The sequence below is a fragment of the Urtica dioica genome, chromosome 6, assembly GCF_054948205.1.
Source record: "Urtica dioica subsp. dioica isolate 48M chromosome 6, U.dioica_male_clone48M_v1_H2, whole genome shotgun sequence".
Taxonomy (NCBI): Eukaryota; Viridiplantae; Streptophyta; class Magnoliopsida; order Rosales; family Urticaceae; genus Urtica; species Urtica dioica.
In genome coordinates, this window is record NC_142761.1 from 17,579,399 (window position 1) to 17,597,274 (window position 17,876).

The window sequence follows — 17,876 nt, forward strand, 5'->3', positions numbered from 1 at the left end:
TAAAACGCCTACATGGGGAACGTAGGACGCCTACATGGCGCAACAAAGTCGTCCCTTGCGACGCACCTAAGATGCCTACATGGCGCAACCAAGTCATACCTCGTGACGCACCTAAGACGCCTACATGGAGTATGTAAGACACCTACGTGGCGCAACCAAGTCGTCCATCGCGACGCACTTAAGATGCCTACATGGCACATCTAAAACGCCTATACGGCATACCTGGGAAGCCTACATGGCACGTCTAGGCCATCCCTCGCGACGTGCCTAAGACACTTGAATGACGTACAGAGCCGTCTCTCACGACGCGCTCTGAGTCGCCACAAGGCGCTGCGTATGATGACTAATCGCGACGCACTTGGAGCCACCGCAAGACGCACCTGAACCGCCATACTAGGCGCAGTTCATGCCATCTTCGCCACCGCCAACTGATCACGATCACACTCGCCTTGGGAGAGTCCCCATTCCACGCGAGCAAAGACTCGCGAACTCCGCCTCTAAGCAAGAACTTCGCTCGGCCTGAGCTAGCCGAGACTTCGCTTGAGCAAGCTCCTCCTGGAAGAGTCCCAGGCGACAAAGGAGGTTGTGTAGAATCTCCTCGAGTCAAGCCTTGCTCCTCGATTCGAGTCATCGAGTCAAGCCTTGCTCTTCTCCTCGAGTCGAGCCTCGCTCCTCGAATCTAGTCATCCTCCAAGAGTCGAGCTTCGCTCCTCGAGTCGAGTCATTCTCCTTGAGTCGAGCTTCGTTCCTTGAATCAAGTCATTCTCCTCGAGTTAAGCCTCGCTCCTCGAGTCGAGTCATTCTCCTCGAGTCGAGCTTCGCTCCTTGAGTCAAGTCGTCCTCCTCGAATCGAGCCTCGCTCCTCGAGTTGAGTCATTCTCCTCGAGCCGAGCATCGCTCCTTGAGTCGAGTCATTCTCCTCGAGTCGAGCCTCGCTCCTCGAGTCGAGTCGAGCTTCGCTCCTTGAGTCAAGACGTTCTCCTCGAATCGAGCCTCGCTCCTCGAGTCGATTCATTCTCCTCGAGTCGAGCTTCACTCATTGAGTCGAGTCATTCTCCTTGAGTCGAGACTCGCTCCTCGAGTCGAGTCATTCTCCTCGAGCCGAGCTTCGCTCCTTGAGTCGAGTCATTCTCCTCGAGTCGAGTAGTTCCCCTCGAGTCGAGCTTCGCTACTTGAGTCAAGTCGTTCTCCTCGAATCGAGCCTCGCTCCTCGAGTCGAGTCATTCTCCTCGAGTCGAGCTTCGCTCCTTGAGTCAAGTCATTCTCCTCGAGTTGAGCCTCGCTCCTCGACTCGTGTCATTCTCCTCGAGTCGAGGCTTGCTCTTCGAGACGAGTCATTCTCCTCGAGACTTCGCTTGAGCAAGAACTTCGCTCCGCCTGAACTAGCTGAGACTTCGCTTGAGCAAGCTCCTCCTGGAAGAGTCCCAGGCGACGAAGGAGGTCGTGTAGAATCTCCTCGAGTCAAGCCTTGCTCCTCGAGTCGAGTCACTCTCCTCGAGTCAAGCCTTGCTCTTCGAGTCGAGTCATTCTCCTCGAGTCGAGCCTCACTCCTCGAATCGAGTCATCCTCCTGGAGTCGAGCTTCGCTCCTCGAGTCGAGTCATTCTCCTTGAGTCGAGCTTCGCTCCTCGAGTCGAGCCTCGCTCCTCGAGTCGAGTCATTCTCCTCGAGTCGAGCTTCGCTGCTTGAGTCAAGTCGTTCTCCTCGAATCGAGCCTCGCTCCTCGAGTCGAGTCATTCTCCTTGAGCCGAGCTTCGCTCCTTAAGTCGAGTCATTCTCCTCGAGTCGAGCCTCGCTCCTCGAGTCGAGTCGTTCTCCTCGAGTCGAGCTTCGCTCCTTGAGTCAAGTCGTTCTCCTCGAATCGAGCCTCGCTCCTCGAGTCGAGTCATTCTCCTCGAGTCGAGCTTCGCTCATTCAGTCGAGTCATTCTCCTCGAGTCGAGCCTCGCTCCTCGAGTCGAGCCTCGCTCCTCGAGTCGAGTCATTCTCCTCGAGTCGAGCTTCGCTCCTTGAGTCAAGTCGTTCTCCTCGAATCGAGCGTCGGCGGCACACGGCAGAGGAGGGCACGGCGACGGCGGGAGAGAGAAAAAGAGAGAAATCGATTTAGGTTAAAGAAAGAGAAATGGGTAGGCTGGGTCGCGATCTGTTATTTAAAGACATTTACCGACGATTTTTTCGTCGCTAAATGATTTCATTTCGTCGCTAAAAGAACTTAAATCGCCAGACATTTAGCGACGATTTGTTCGTCGCTATTAGTAAATTTCACATATTTAGCGACGATTTTATCGTCGCTAAATCATTTCGTTTTAATTTAATGGGAGGGATTTTTCCCTCTTTAAAATTCGTCGAAATTCGAAAACATTTAGCGACGATTATTTCGTCGCTAATTGTATAGCGACGATAAAAAACTATTTAGCGACAATAATATCGTCGCTAAATGTTTTCGTTTTAATTAAATTGGAGGGACTTTTCCCTCTTTAGAAGTCGAAATTAATTCTACATTATTAGCGACGATATTATCGTCGCTAAATGAATTTACAAATAATTAGCGACGATTTTATCGTCGCTAATTATATTCCCGCGAACTTAGCGACGAAAAAAAAGAATTAGCGACGATAAATTCGTCGCTAATTATCTTTGCCGCCAGACTTTAATATTTTTCGCCCCAAAAAATTAGCGTCGATAATATCGTCGCTAAAAGGGTGATTAGCGAAGATTTATTAGCGACGATTAAGTCGTCACTAATAGTTTCGTCGCTAAATGTGGTATTTCTTGTAGTGTGAGACGCCGCCGAGGACTCCTCCGCGCCTCGTCTCCTTCGTCGAGCAGGCTTTTCCACCAAGGCTCCGCGCCTCACACTGCGTCTTACACGCTTGAACTACGTTCTGACCTGATCCCACACACGGGTACATAGGCAGCCGACACATAAGGCACGGTCACTCCCCCTGATCACCCCTTCTCTCCTCTGAGAGGTGGGTTGATCGGAGAAAACCTAGATCGAGACTTTCGTGTTCACACTTTTTGCCCGGGTGCGATCACTTTGTCCGCCTTGTATCGAACCGCCCGAGGTATTCAATAGTTGTTCATTTTCGTGCGACAACACATGGCGCACCTAAGACGCCTACATGGCGCACCAAGACGCCTACATGGCGTACGTAAGACACCTACATGGCGCAACCAAGACGCCTACATGGCGCACCTAAGATGCCTACATGGCGTACTAATACGCCTACATGGCGCAACTAAGACGCCTACATGGCGCACTCAAGACGCCTACATGGCGCACGTAAGACGCCTACATGGCGCAACCAAGTCGTCTCTCGAGACGCACCTAAGACGCCTACATGGCGCACCTAAGATGCCTACATGGCGCACTAAGACGCCTACATGGCGCAACTAAGACGCCTACATGGCGCACTCAAGACGCCTACACGGCGCATCTAAGACGCCTACATGGCGCACTTAAGACGTCTACATGGCGCGATCAAGATACCTACCCATCACACATAAGGTGCCTACTTAGCATGGCTGACTCGCAGTTGAAAAAACTTACAGAACGCAAACCATCCAAGCGACTGGAGCGTCTGAAGTCGGATCCTGCTGAGATAAAAAGAACTAGCAAGACCATTGACACAAACACTTGCCTATCAAAACATGCCATGACAAATGAATGAGCAAAAATGTTCATAAAAATAAATAACGTCTCATAAAAGGAAAGGGCAACTGCCCCAAAAATCCTAGAAAGCAAGCGCTAAAACAAGTGCGCTGAAAGGAAAAACCTAAAAAAAAGTATGCGCTAAACACTTGTGCGGGAAAAATAATAAAGAAAATATATCACTCGGCGGGATCGTCGCCAGTAGAATCGGCCCCGTCGAGTGGTGGGAATAGCGAATCGAAGAAGTGGAATGTGACCCCCCGAGAAGCATTCTCAGTAGCTTTGGCGTCCCGACACTCCACCGTCGCCGCATGTCTCGCCTCTTCGACCCCGACGTCGAAGTCATCTTGAAGGTCGAAGCTGTTTCGCCGCAGCATTCTCCGCGGTGACCCGAGCCACCTCCTCCGCCAAGGAATCGCGCTCACGCTCCGCTCGAACACGGGCAGCTTCGCTCGATGAAAGATGGCCCTGAAGAATACCTATTTCTTCTGTGCGCGACTCCAACTAGCTTCGAAGGTCCCGCACCTCGCTCCATATGACCTCCGTCGATCGAGTTGCCACCTCGAGAGCTTGATGTTCCATCGTTAGCTCCTCAGCCATTTTCGCCACGGTCGACTAAGGACAGTCGCATTTGCCGCGGGTAACCCCCAATTCCACGCGAGCCTCTTGAAGCTGCTCGCGGAGACTCACAAACTCCGCCTTTGAGTGAGAACCTTGCTCGGCACGGGCCAACTGAGATTTCGCTTGAGCAAGCTCCTCTTGGGCAAGGCTCATCCATCGGATGAGGTCGTGAAGGATCTTCTCGCCCTGGGTCGCTCGAGCAAGCACCTGAGAAGGAAAAAAGACAATTCAGTAAAAGACAAGGCCCTAAACAAACAATGCAAGAGAAACTTACTCTCTGAGCGTCAGAAACACCGTGACGAAAGAACTCCACGTCGCTACTGGCCACGACGCTCTTCCACATCTTCATCGAAGATTGAGCGAGACCCAGGGAATATTCCCCTCTAACCTCCACGGCCTCCACGTCAACCATCGAATTCACACGCTTCGAGTCCGATGACGTGTCAGGAAGATCCGAAGAGGAGGGTCGCTTCAAGGAAGCGTGAGGGCCGCTCTCTGTCGGGTAGCCGGCATCGGGCTTCTCCCGACCATTCCATGCCGCGATCCGAGAACGAATTTTCGCCAGCGACTTCGGATCCCGAGAAGCCTTCGCCGTGCGAGCCCGAGCCCTCGCCCTAGCCGAGGAGGATACAAAAGCGACAAAGTCAAAACCCTAGATTAAAAGCAAAAAACAGAAAGAGAGAAAGTCAAAATACCTGGAAGGCCGCCGCTCGAGGGAGATGACGCGGCACTGGGAGCACTCTCGGTCCGCTGACTGTCGCCATGGCTAGGAGGAAAGGGCGGGAACCACCCGGTGGAAGCCATCACCTCAGGCGAACGAAATCGTTCGACAGCCTTCCGAGCCTCCGACATTCCCCGGATCTCCTTCATGAAGTCGAGATAATCGGCCCCCGCGTCAGCAGAAAACTCGGTCAAGGGACCGAACCGAAGCGGTGCATCACCAAAAGCCTCCGCCGAGACCCACACCCACGGTCTTCGATTATACTTCTCCGAGTCCGTGATCCGCTTAGTATTCCGGCGATCGCGGGCCATGAAGAAACCGGGTTGCCCGGGCGCAGGGAAGACCGCGATGAGATTGTGAAAGTCACTCACGGTCATCACCCGCTCGGTCTGGCAATGCCACTCCATGTGACACATTGCCACGATGCGGTAAAACGCCGGACTCATCTGACAACCATGCACCCCCAGTCGTGCGAGGTGCTGCTAGACGATGGGTTGCAACGGTAACCGCAACCCCCAGTTGAGACTCGTGACAGAAACTGCGGCAAAACCACGGCGAGGACGGAAAGGACGGTCACCCTATAACGGACGGAGGAGCGCCACGGATGATGGAATGGAAAATGCCTCCCTGAGACCTGTTCGGTAGGTGAGCGAGCTCGAAGCATCGACCCCCGAACAATCGAAGCCCTCGGGAGCAGCAAAGCCCTCCTCGGGATACCACTTCGTCCTAGCAAGTGACCTCGCCGACACTATCGCCTCTGCGTCAGGAGTCTCGGGCTGAGCACCCCCTGGCTCCACGGAAGGACCTTCGGGACGCTCCGGTGCGAGGCCTTCGGCCCCCGGACATGTCTCTGAATTAGCTCCGGGATCTTCAAACTCGGGACCAAAATCATCCACGCAGTTAATCTCCTCGAGGACCGACTCTAGCGGAGTCGCTGCATCCACGCCCGTAATATCTCTCGACGTGCCATGAGAATCCAAGTCGGACTTTGGCAGGTCGAGGCAGGTCTTATCGCGAGCCCCCTCGCCAACCAAGTTGATCACGAGATGAGAAGCAGGATTCCCGGACGCGGGATGGTTGACCCCCCCACTTGTGCCGCGCCTAGTTGGCGCACACTCCTCCTGAGGCTGAGGGACGGGCACGGTCGTGCCCGACTCGCCTCCTTCGAGCCACTACTCCACTCCACTTGATTCTCTTCCACGTGCAGAGGAACTTCCCTCAATCCCGCGAAGAAGTCATCCTCTACATGTTCAGAATCCTGAAACAAGAGAGAGAAATCAATCTCGGGATCCTCAGCTAAGAAAAGGGAAGGAATATCCATAATGAAAGCAGTAGAAAAGAAAAAAGTGAAGAGAAAGATAGAAAAAATAAAGTGGAAGAATGGGAGAGAGGGGGGGCTTATTTATAGACTCCTAGGGGGGTAGGAGTCCAACTCCTACTCCCACAAGGAGAAAAATGGAGGAAAACCTCCAAAAAAGTCGGATTCCCACGCGCGAAACGATCCAGCCCCGCGTACGGGGCGCGCCGTGCGCCGCGCGGGTCGCGTCGCACAGGCCGCGCGGCTACGCTAAAAAAAGATATTTTCCTCGAGTAACTGGACTTTAAAGATATTTTCCTCAAACACCCAACCGAAAAGAGAAAAAATTTCATCGCCGGGAACCTCCCGAGCGACGAACTTGGGGGGCTAATGTTGTCGGTCGTTTTCGGAAAACCCGAGACACCAAGAAGACACGTCGCTCATAGGGCCGATGGTCAGGCCGGAGGTCCTGAAGAGGTGCAAGCCTTCAAGTCCTCGCCCAAACTCTTGACTCCTTGAGTCGAGCCTAGCCCCTCGAGTTGAGACTTGAGTCGGCTCCTCGAGTTGAGCATCGCCCCTCGAGTTGAGACTTGATTCAGTCTCCTCGAGTCGAGCCTCGCTCCTCGAGTTGAGCCTTGAGTCAGTCTCCTCAAGTCAGGCTTTGCTCCTCGAGTCGAGCCTTGAGTCAGTCTCCTGTAGTCGAGCCTCGCTCCTCGAGTCGAGCCTTGACTCGGATTCTATCCGTCGAATAGATACATTTGTGTCAAAACACGAAATGCAAAGCCCGCAATAGCTCGGCGGGCCCAGAAGGACGACGATTACGAAAAGCCCACAAAGACACAGCCCAGCGCATGCCGCGCCCTGACAGGGTCGTGCTGCGCGCTGAGCGGCGCAGCCTGCGCGACGCGGGTCACGCGTCGCGCGTGTTGCGCCGCTGCCCCTTGTGCGCCTCCTCTTGAAAAGGTGCACGCCCCGAGTCCCACATAGGTGATGAAGGACCCTCTTAAGGTCCCCAAACACCTATATAAACCCCATCTTACTGAGGGGGAAGCCAGCCCTTCATCTCCGATCGATACGCACGAATTCTCGCTCTCCTCTGCTTCTCTTGACGCCATCTTTGGCCTGAAGCATTCTCGCAAGTCTCTCTCGTTCTTACAGGTTCCGAAGCAATCACGGGGACTTCCCGGATGTCGCTCCCTCTAATCGAACGACCCCCAATGCTCAAGCGCACCCCCAAGGCTCTCAACTAGAGTCCCTTAACGCGTCTAACACACTAGACGCGCACGTGATCTCTGAAGTTCTGAGACGCCGCCGAGGACTCCTCCGCGCTCCGTCTCCTTCGTCGAGTACGCTTCTCCGCCAAGGCTCCACGCCTCATACTGCATCTTACACGCCTGAACTACGTTCTGACCTGATCCCACACACGGGTACGTAGGCAGCCGAAACACGAGGCACGGTCACTCCTCCTCCTCACCCCTTCCCTCTTCCGAGAGGTGGGTTGATCGGAGAAAACCTAGCTCGAGACTTTCGAGTTCACGCTTTTGGCCCGGTTGCGATCACTTGATCCGGCCTTGGATCGAACCGCCCGAGGTATTCAATCGTTGTTCATTTTCGTGCGACAACAACCTCTTCCTTGCACATTATCGAATTATGTGCCATTGTCGGTCACAATCGAGACAGGGATGCCGTGCCTGCATATGATCCTTTTCCATATGAAGTTTGTCGTATTTGCTTCGGTTATTCAGGCGAGCGGCTCAGCCTCTACCTACTTGGTGAAGTAGTCTATGGCAATTATGGCATACTCATATTCTTGGCGCTCTACCCACATTTAGAAAAGGGTCGCGGGACAATGATGCTGCTCAGTGGGGTCGGCGGTTGTCTCGGGATTTCGGAGAAGCATTGGCACTTGTTGTAGCGCCTCACCCATTCATAAGCATCTCTTTTCATGGTAGGCCAGAAATAGCCTTGTTTAAGCGCTTTGAGCGCGAGGGAGAGTCCAGTAGTGTGGTTCCCACAGATGCCAGCGTGTATTTCGCGGAGGATCTTGGTCGACTCGACGCTATTGAGGCATCGGAGCAGCATCATTGAGTAACCACGCTTATAGAGTATGTCATCTTGAATCGAGTACTTGGATGCTAAGACTCTCAATTTATCTCCTTCTTTACGGTCTTTGGGAAGTTCCCCTCTTCGTAGAAACTCGATAATTGGGTCCATCCAACTAGGCTGAGACACAACGTCTATAGTCTCGACTTCGTCTCGGGAGACGAAATCCCGTGGAAGAAATTCAATGGGTACGGTTCCCAATCCGTCTTCATCGATGCCAGATCCGAGGCGAGCAAGTGCATCAGCCTCTGAATTTTGTTCTCTCAGGATTTGGAGAATTTCGATCCAGGAGAAGGCATCGAGTTTGGAGTTCGTCTTTGCCAGGTAGGCGACCATATTAGGCTCCTTGGCAGTGTAATCTCCTTTAACTTGGTTCACGATCAACTGCGAGTCGCAGTGTATCCGCAGGTTCTTTGAGCCGAGCTTTTGTGGCAGCTCTATCCCTACAATGAGGGTTTCATATTAGGCCTCATTATTGGAGTCTTGGAAGCTGTAGTGGTGGGTATATCGTAACTTTTACCTGTCGGGGTTAGACAAAATGATTTCGGTGCCAACACCCCCGAGCATTAGATGCTCCATCTACGTGTAACTCCCAAATGGGACCTGTTGGGTCAACCTTTATTTTGCGCGTCGTCGCGTTATCGGTTAACTTTATTTCCGCTCTTCCCACATCGGGAGTGTAGGAGAATTCTACCAGAAAGTCGGCAAAGGCGTTGTTGTCAATGGTGTCCACAAGAAGAGTTGTAATCCTTATATTGTACATTTGATGTAATAAAGTCTCATGAAGACTCTTGCTTGTAATTGCTTATTCATTAATAAAAAGTTGAAACGTTCATTCATTCTTACGTGTCTGTTTGAAGCTTTATGATAAAACATTAGTCTTTAGTCCATAAACAAACTAAACAACTTACGAAGAGACAAATGTAGATTTGCATGAACAAACTCTTCGTAGTTTGCTTAAAACGATATATTCGCAATCTAAGGGTCAAAGGACTATTGACCTCAGTATGATTGTTAGAAGAATCTATGATGTCTGTGTTGTCAATGGTGCCCACAAGAAGAGTTGTAATCTTTATTTTGTACATTTGATGTAATAAAGTCTCATGAAGACTCTTATTTGTAATTGCCTATTCATTCATTAATAAAGTTGAAACGTTCATTCATTCTTTCTTTGTTTGAAGCTTTATGATAAAACCTTAGTCTTTTAGTCCATAAACAAACTAAACAACTTACGAAGAGACAAATGTAGATTTGCATGAACAAACTCTTCGTAGTTTGCTTAAAACGATATATTCGCAATCTTAGGGTCAAAGGACTATTGACCTCAGTACGATTGTTAGAAGAATCTATGATGTATGGTTATGAGGCATTGAGAGTTGGAGACTCTATAGTTCTTCTAGGTATCTTCCGAAGGTACTGAATTGACCAGTGCACTTCTAGAGACAAGATAAGAACAAACCATTTAACCTCTTATGTCTCGAAGTCACTATGTATGAATTGCATCATGCTTACCTTAATCCTGAAATGAGACATGCCATTTCACAGCTTAGTACTCTCATTTGAGAAAGTCAGAGTTCGGACTCACTATGTGATTCCGAACAGGGCCTATTCGTGAAGTACTAAGTTGTGAAAATGTCATGAGTAACTTTGTGAAGTTCTCATAGATATGGAATTCATGTACAAGATTGCTGAAATGCAATGTATGTCACCTCATGATTTGTTCCTTGGAGTGTGAATAAATGAACTGGCCAGTGTCCAAATTGAGTCCTGACTCTTTTGGATGAAACAATGTGACTTGTTAGCTCCTCGTCAATACATTGTTTCTAACTTATTCACAAGCGACAAAGGAGTTGAGGAAATAACAGCTAGAAGGGTAAAATGGTAATTTAGTAAATCCCGACTAGCTGATGACATTAATGAAGGGTAAACATAGATAATATTCAGTGGATCCACTCATCATAATTAGGTCGAATTCTTGAGTACAAAATAAATTCATTTGAACCGAGAGATTTTCAGTGTCAACTCTTTAGTGGAGTCAGTTGGCATTAAGCTAAACTTGGAAAAGGTTTGTGAACTTTTGAGTCCAAGTGTTTAGCTCAAGCTTTGTTCATTTGGGTCCATGAGGTCACTGTCACGAATCACATCGATAGGAATAGTTAAACTGGAAGCTAAGTCAAAACAAGAACGAAAATTGTCAAAAGGGTATTTTTGTCTTTTGAGACAAAGGATGAAATGAATGTCAATAAATTTTTTGACAAGTTCATTTGATGACTTAATGTCACTCGGCCATGACTTGATCATTGGGCCTCGTGAATTAATTTCATTTCATAAGAGTTTTATTGAAAATTCTTAATGGGCCTTTTTCATGTTCTCATGAATATATGAAGAAGCTTCTAGAAGCTCCTTCTAGAGACATGTTGGGCGCCTACCCTATAGAGAAATAGGAGAGTTTATTTTGTGCATAAATGTATTTAGATACTTGCCAAAAGAAAAAGAGGAAACAAATTTGCATAAGGATGCATAAGGGAACTTTGGCCATGTTGAGAGAAAAGGCAAGCCATGAACAAAATTGGAAACAAATCAAGGCTTCTAGAAGCCTTGTGTTGGCCGAGTGTCTCAAAGGGAAAAAGAGGAAATTGGCTCATGAATATGTGATATTCTGTAGAAGAGGAAACTACCTTATTGAAGGTGAGACCTCTCCTATAAATAGGAGCCTCATTTCCTCACATTTCATTCATCCAAGTTTAAGAGATTTGAGAGACTCTCTCTCTCTAGAACTTTGGCCGAAACTCCTCTCTCTCTCTAGTTTATTTTCGATTTTTCTTGTTTTGGCACCTAGGTCCTCACTCGACCTAGTGTTTAGCTCTGCGACTTCAAGACTTGTTCTTAAGTCGTAGTGTTTAAAAGTGCCCACTCGCTAATTCCTTTATTTCGAGTGATTTAGTGATAGAAACTTTCGTGGTTGCTCGAGGTGCCGAGGAAAGAAAGAGGGACGTGCTGCGAGGGGAGACGAGCGTTGCAACTTTCTAAGAGCTTCTCCAAGATCAAGCTTCAAGAAAGGTTAGTAAACTTCTTAGCTCATATTAGTTTTTAATTACATGTACTTGCACTTGTCTAGGTTAGTAAAAACCGTTTTTACTTGTAAAAGAAAATTTTTAAAATTCTGCCGCTTTCCGAAGAGTTAATTATTTTCTTAAACCCTAGATCGATTCCAACAGTCTGGTTATGAGGCATTGAGAGTTGGAGACTCTATAGTTCTTCTAGGTATCTTCCAACGGTACTGAATTGACCAGTGCACTTCTAGAGACAAGATAAGAACAAACCATTTAACCTCTTCTGTCTCGAAGTCACTACGTATGAATTGCATCGTGCTTACCTTAATCCTGAAATGAGACATGCCATTTCACACCTTACATATTCTCATTTGAGAAAGTCAGAGTTTAGACTCACTATGTGATTCCGAACAAGGCCTATTGGTGAAGTACTAAGTTGTGAGAATGTATGAGTAACTTTGTGAAGTTCTCATAGATATGGAATTCATGTACAAGATTGCTGAAATGCAATGTATATCACCTCATGCTTTGTTTCCTTGGAGTGTGAATAAATGAACTGGCCAGTGTCCAAATTGAGTCTTGACTCTTTTGGATGAAACAATGTGACTTGTTAGCTCCTCATCAATACATTGTTTCTAACTTATTCACAAGCGACAAAGGAGTTGAGGAAATAACAGCTAGAAGGGTAAAATGGTAATTTTGTAAATCCCGACTAGTTGATGATATTCATGAAGGGTAAACACTGATAATATTCTGTGGATCCACTCATTACAATTAGGTTGAATTCTTGAGTAGAAAATAAATTCATTTGAACCGAGAGATTTTTCAGTGTCAACTCTTTAGTGGAGTCAGTTGACATTAAGCTAAACTTGGAAAAGGTTTGTGAACTTTTGAGTCCAAGTATTTAGCTCAAGTTTTGTTCATTTGGATCCATGACGTCACTGTCACGAAGCACATCGAGTAGGAATAGTTAAACTAGAAGCTAAGTCAAAACAAGACCGAAAATTGTCAAAAGGGTATTTTTGTCTTTTGAGACATAGCATGAAATGAATGTCAATAAATTTTTTGACAAAGTCATTTGATGACTTAATGTCACTCGGCCAAAATTAGATTTATTGGGCCTTGTGGATTAATTTCATTTTATAAGAATTTTATTAAAAATTCTTAATGGGCCTTTCTCATGTTGTCATGAACAAATGAAGAAGCTTCTAGAAGCGCCTTCTAGAGAGCATGATAGGCGCCCAAATACCCAAGAGAAAGAGAGAATATTTTGTGCATAAATGTATCAAGATACTTGCCAAAAGAAAAAGAGGAAACAAATTTCCTCTAAGAGGAACAAAGAGAATCGGCCAAGGCAACCAAGAAGGGAAACAAAAGAGGAAACTAATCCCTTGGGGATTTGCATGAGGTGGGCGCCCATTTTGGAGAAATGGGTAATAAGGGATTGCTCATAAAGGCTTAAAAATAAGAGGAAACTACTTCTTTCCAAGGCAAACCCTTCTCCTATAAATACAACACCTCATTCCTCTCATTTCATTCATTCCACATAAGTTAGAGATTGAGAGCCTCTCTCTCTAGACCTTGTGGCCGACTCCTCTCTCTCTCTCTAGTCAATTTCGTTTTATTGTTTTGGCACCTAGGTCCTCATTTGACCTAGTCTTTAGCTCTGCAACTTCAAGACTCGTTCTTAAGTCGTAGTGTTTAAAAGTGCCCACACACTAATTCCTTTTCTCTCGAGTGATTTAGTGATAGAAACTTTCGTGGTTGCTCGAGTTGGCGAGGAAGGAAGAGAGACGTGCTGCGAGGGGAGACGAACATTACAACTTTTTCAAAAAGCTTCTCAACGTTCAAGCTTCTAAAAAGGTTAGTAATCTTTTATGCTCATATTAGTTTTTATTTACATGTGCTTGCTCTTTGTCTAGGTTAGTAAAAACTGTTTTACTTGTAAAAGAAAAACTTTAAAAATATGCCGCTTAACGAAGCGTTAACTTTTTCATAAACCCTAGATCGTTTCCAACAGGCATGACCCTTTATAGCCGCTCTTGGGTGGAACTCAATCCTGTACTCGCTCAATTCTTGGGACCAGATCGCCATGCGAGTCGATGTTCCCTTTTGAAGAGCTTTACCGATCGGATGCTCAGTTCGCACCACGATGGGGTGAGCTTGGAAATATGGACGCAGCTTTGTGGCTGCCGTCACGAGAGCCAAAGAAAGTTTCTCTATCTCGGTGTAGCGCGTTTCCGCGTCGAGTAAGGCTTTGCTCACAAAGTAGATTGGCCACTGGACCTGTTGTTGGCCCGTCTAGGGCCAACGGGAACAAGGGCATCTCTTCGACCCACATGGCTAGTACGAGGTCTTGGGCGGCGGAACCCTGACTCAACCAGGAGCCGGCCCAAACCAATGGCCAAGTCAAAGCCCAGCCATGGGCCGAGTCAATGGCTCACTCGGCCATTGGCTGGGTCAAATGGCTCACTCGGCCATTGGACAGTCCACTCGGCCAATGGCCGAGTGAACCCCTCAGCCACCAACGCAGTTCACTCAGCCATTGGCCGAGTGAACCTTCCAGCAGTTCACTCGGCCAATGGCCGAGTGAACCCCTCAGCCACCAAGGCAGTTCACTAGGCCATTGCTCGAGTGAACCTTCCAGCAGTTCACTCGGCCAATGGCCGAGTGAACCCCTCAGCCACCAAGGCAGTTCACTCGGCCATTGGCCGAGTGAACCTTCCAGCAGTTCACTCGGCCAATGGCCGAGTGAACCCTTCAGCCACCAAGGCAGTTCACTCGGCCATTGGCCGAGTGAACCTTCCAGCAGTTCACTCGGCAAATGGCCGAGTGAACCTTCCAGCCGGCCATGCAGTTCACTCGGCCATTGGCCGAGTAAACCTTCCAGCAGTTCACTCGGCCAATGGCCGAGTGAACCTTCCAGCTGCCCATGCAGTTCAATCGGCCATTGGCCGAGTGAACCTTCCAGCAGTTCACTCGGCCAATGGCCGAGTGAACCTCAGCCGGCCCAAGACCTTCACTCGGCCAATGGCCGAGTGAACCTCACCACCATGTTCACTCGGCCATTGGCCGACCCAGCCTCCTCCAATGCCGACCCAAACATTCTCACTCGGCCAAGGGGTCTTCAAACCACCCCTTGGCTGCCTATAAATACCAAGGCACCCCCCTTGGTCCAGGTAATCCATTTTTGAGTCCCGAAACGCTGCCGAACTCGTACTTCGCCCGTTTCGCTCATCTTTGGCCTCTAAACACCCCTAAAACCTCTATACTCCACCTCAATCCCACTAATGTTGAGCGTCGGAGAGGTAAACAGGGGCACCCCCCCTGTTTCCCCTTTGTAGTTCACGTGTTCTCTACTCCTTTTAAGGTACTCTGACGAGCTCAAGGGACATCCACAACTAAGGGACGACTCGGGATACCGGGTCCGACACGCTCGAGTCAAGACGAGACCACTTGGTCCAGCCTTGGGTCTAACCGTCTTTGGCTCCTAAATAGTTGTCCGAAAAACAGCGACAACATTTTGGCGCTAGAAGGAGGGGACCACCGACCTTAGCACGCTGTCCCTTCCATTCCACACTTTCACCGCCCCTACGACTCTCGAGAGATGAGTCACCTACCCACTACCTCCGCGGGTACCCGAGCGACGAGCTCGAGGTACGGTCTCCGACTCCTCGCGCACCGTCTTGAAGGGCAACCTCGCGATAGCGAGAGCCAGCCCCAAGACCCGGTGAACGACCCTGAGGCCGAGCTCCGAGAGGACACGGCCCGGCGGCTCGCGGAGCTCCTTGACCGTCCCGGCGTTGACAGCTCCCTCATCGCCGGTCTCCTCGGCTACGACGTCGAGGATCGATCTGCTCAAGATTACTCCGACCCCGAATACGTGGAGGAGTCGAGGACCGACGAGGCCACCCCTAGCCTCGCTCAAGCGCGACCCGAGAGGGCCAACGGTGCGTTGGCCGATCCTTTGTACCTGGCGCGACAACAGGCACGGTCACAGTCCCGGGGACTCGCCCCTTCGGTTTCAAGAGGTGGCCGGACACGGCCCCTCGCCGAGGAGAGAGCGACTCTGGTCGACGATGGAGCCGATAGCCGAAGCGCTCGCCGGACGACCCGACCAAGGGCGACCTCGCCTCGTCGTGCGCCAAGCGTGGACCTTAGAGAGCGCTTGACGGCGCAGAGAAACTCCCGAGGGGAGGATCTCCGCCAAAGGCTAAATTCTCGAAGGGACGCGCTCCCCGCCGCAACTCTTGGCCGACCTCAGGCCAATGTCATGGACCAAGCATCCAACGAACGCCAACCGGTGACTCCCGTGGCCCCGACGGTCGGCCCTGCTAACGGGCTTGACGTGGTCACGATGATTCAGAGCCTCCAGAATCAAATCATCGAGATGAGGGAGTCTGGGAGGCAAAGGCCGTACGGAGGGATCGAGGAATCATACTCTCCCTTCGCCGCACAGGTCCTCGCGCAGCCATGCGTGGGAAACTTTAAGTTACCGTCCATTCCCCCCTATGATGGACGTACGGACCCCCACTTCCACGTCCAACACTATGAGACGTGGATGACGATGCAAGGGCAGACGGACGCCACCCTCTGCCAAGCCTTCAGCCTGACCCTCACAGGGTCGGGCTTTGAGTGGTTCCAAAGTTTGAGGCCTGGAAGCATCCCGTCCTTCAGGGCCTTGCGAGAGGCTTTCCTCGCTCGCTTTGCCACGCTTGTGGCACAAAAGAAATCGAAGACCCACCTCCTCTCCATTCGACAGGGGAGAGATGAGACATTGAGACAATACCTCGCTCGCTTCACCGAGGAGTCTCACAAAGTCGAGGGCTTCGACGACAAGGACGCCATCACGGCGATTACCGAGGGAGTTCGCACGAGCGACTTCCTCAAGTCCATTGTCGGGCAAGTCCCGCGAGACATGGCGGAGCTGATGACGAGAGCCCGCACACATATGGGAATCGAGGACTATCTCGATGGCCGCGATGGCCGAAAGTCAGGAGGACAAGGTAGTCGCCACCGCAAAGAACGGGACGAAGATCGCCCCGACCCTCAAAGCAAGAGGAGCAAGGGAGGCCGGGCCCCTAACGGTCGCCCCCTCTCCGGTCCAAGATCGTCGCACGTTGATAGCTTCCGAGCGTCATCAACATACACCCCTCTGAACACTCCGCAAGAGCGGATCCTAGCTCTGCACCGCGACAAGCTAGGAAGTCCGGCTCCTCTGGCGAAGGATCCCGCGAAGAGGGATCGGAACAAGTTCTGTGAGTACCACCAGGATCACGGGCATCTGACGTCCGAGTGCTACCATCTTAGGCGTCAGATCGAGGCCCTGATTCAAGACGGGAAATTAAAAGAGTATGTCCTGAGAACGGTCGGGGCGGCCACGGTGCACGAAGGCCGTCCACGGCAGGGAAGGAAGGGTCCGGCGACGGTGACTGTCATGGACCAGGCAGCGATTGAAGAACCGGAGAGCTCACAGCTGCATGTCGTGGGCTAAGCCCGTCCCCTTTTCTCATTATGTCATTTTATTTCCGGTTTTAAGACAATCTCGAATTTCAATAAGGCCAACGGCCCAGGGATGTAATTTTTGACTATTTGTGCATGATAATTGTATCACATTTCACCTCGAAGTCTTTATCTTGCTGCATTATAATTTCTAGTCTCCTCTACGAGTACACGAGAAACTCGGGGGGCTAATGGGAAACAATGCTCAACGAAGAACAATGCTCGACGAAACTAGAGTTCGCTCGCTCAACAAAAAAAAAAAAAAAAAAAAAAGACGTGCTAATCGATTATGCCTTCGTTGGCAAATCGAGAAAACAAGACGCGCACAAAACAAAAAAGACGTGCTAATCGATTATGCCTTCGTTGGCAAATCGAGAAAACAAGACGCGCACAAAACAAAAAAGACGTGCTAATCGATTATGCCTTCGGTGGCAAATCGAGAAAACAAGACGCGCACAATACAATAAAGACGCGCAAATCGATTATGCCTTCATTGGCAAATCCAGAAAACAAGACGCGCACAATACAAAAAAGACGCGCAAATCGATTATGCCTTCGTTGGCAAATCGAGAAAACAAGACGCGCACAATACAATAAAGACGCGCAAATCGATTATGCCTTCGTTGGCAAATCGAGAAAACAAGACGCGCACAATACAAAAAAGACGTGCTAATCGATTATGCCTTCGTTGGCAAATCGAGAAAACAAGACGCGCACAACAACACAAAGACGTGCAAATCGATTATGCCTTCGTTGGCAAATCGAGAACATAAGACGCGCACAATACAATAAAGACGCGCAAATCGATTATGCCTTCGTTGGCAAATCGAGAACATAAGACGCGCACAATACAATAAAGACGCGCAAATCGATTATGCCTTCGTTGGCAAATCGAGAAAACAAGACGCGCACAATACAACAAAGAC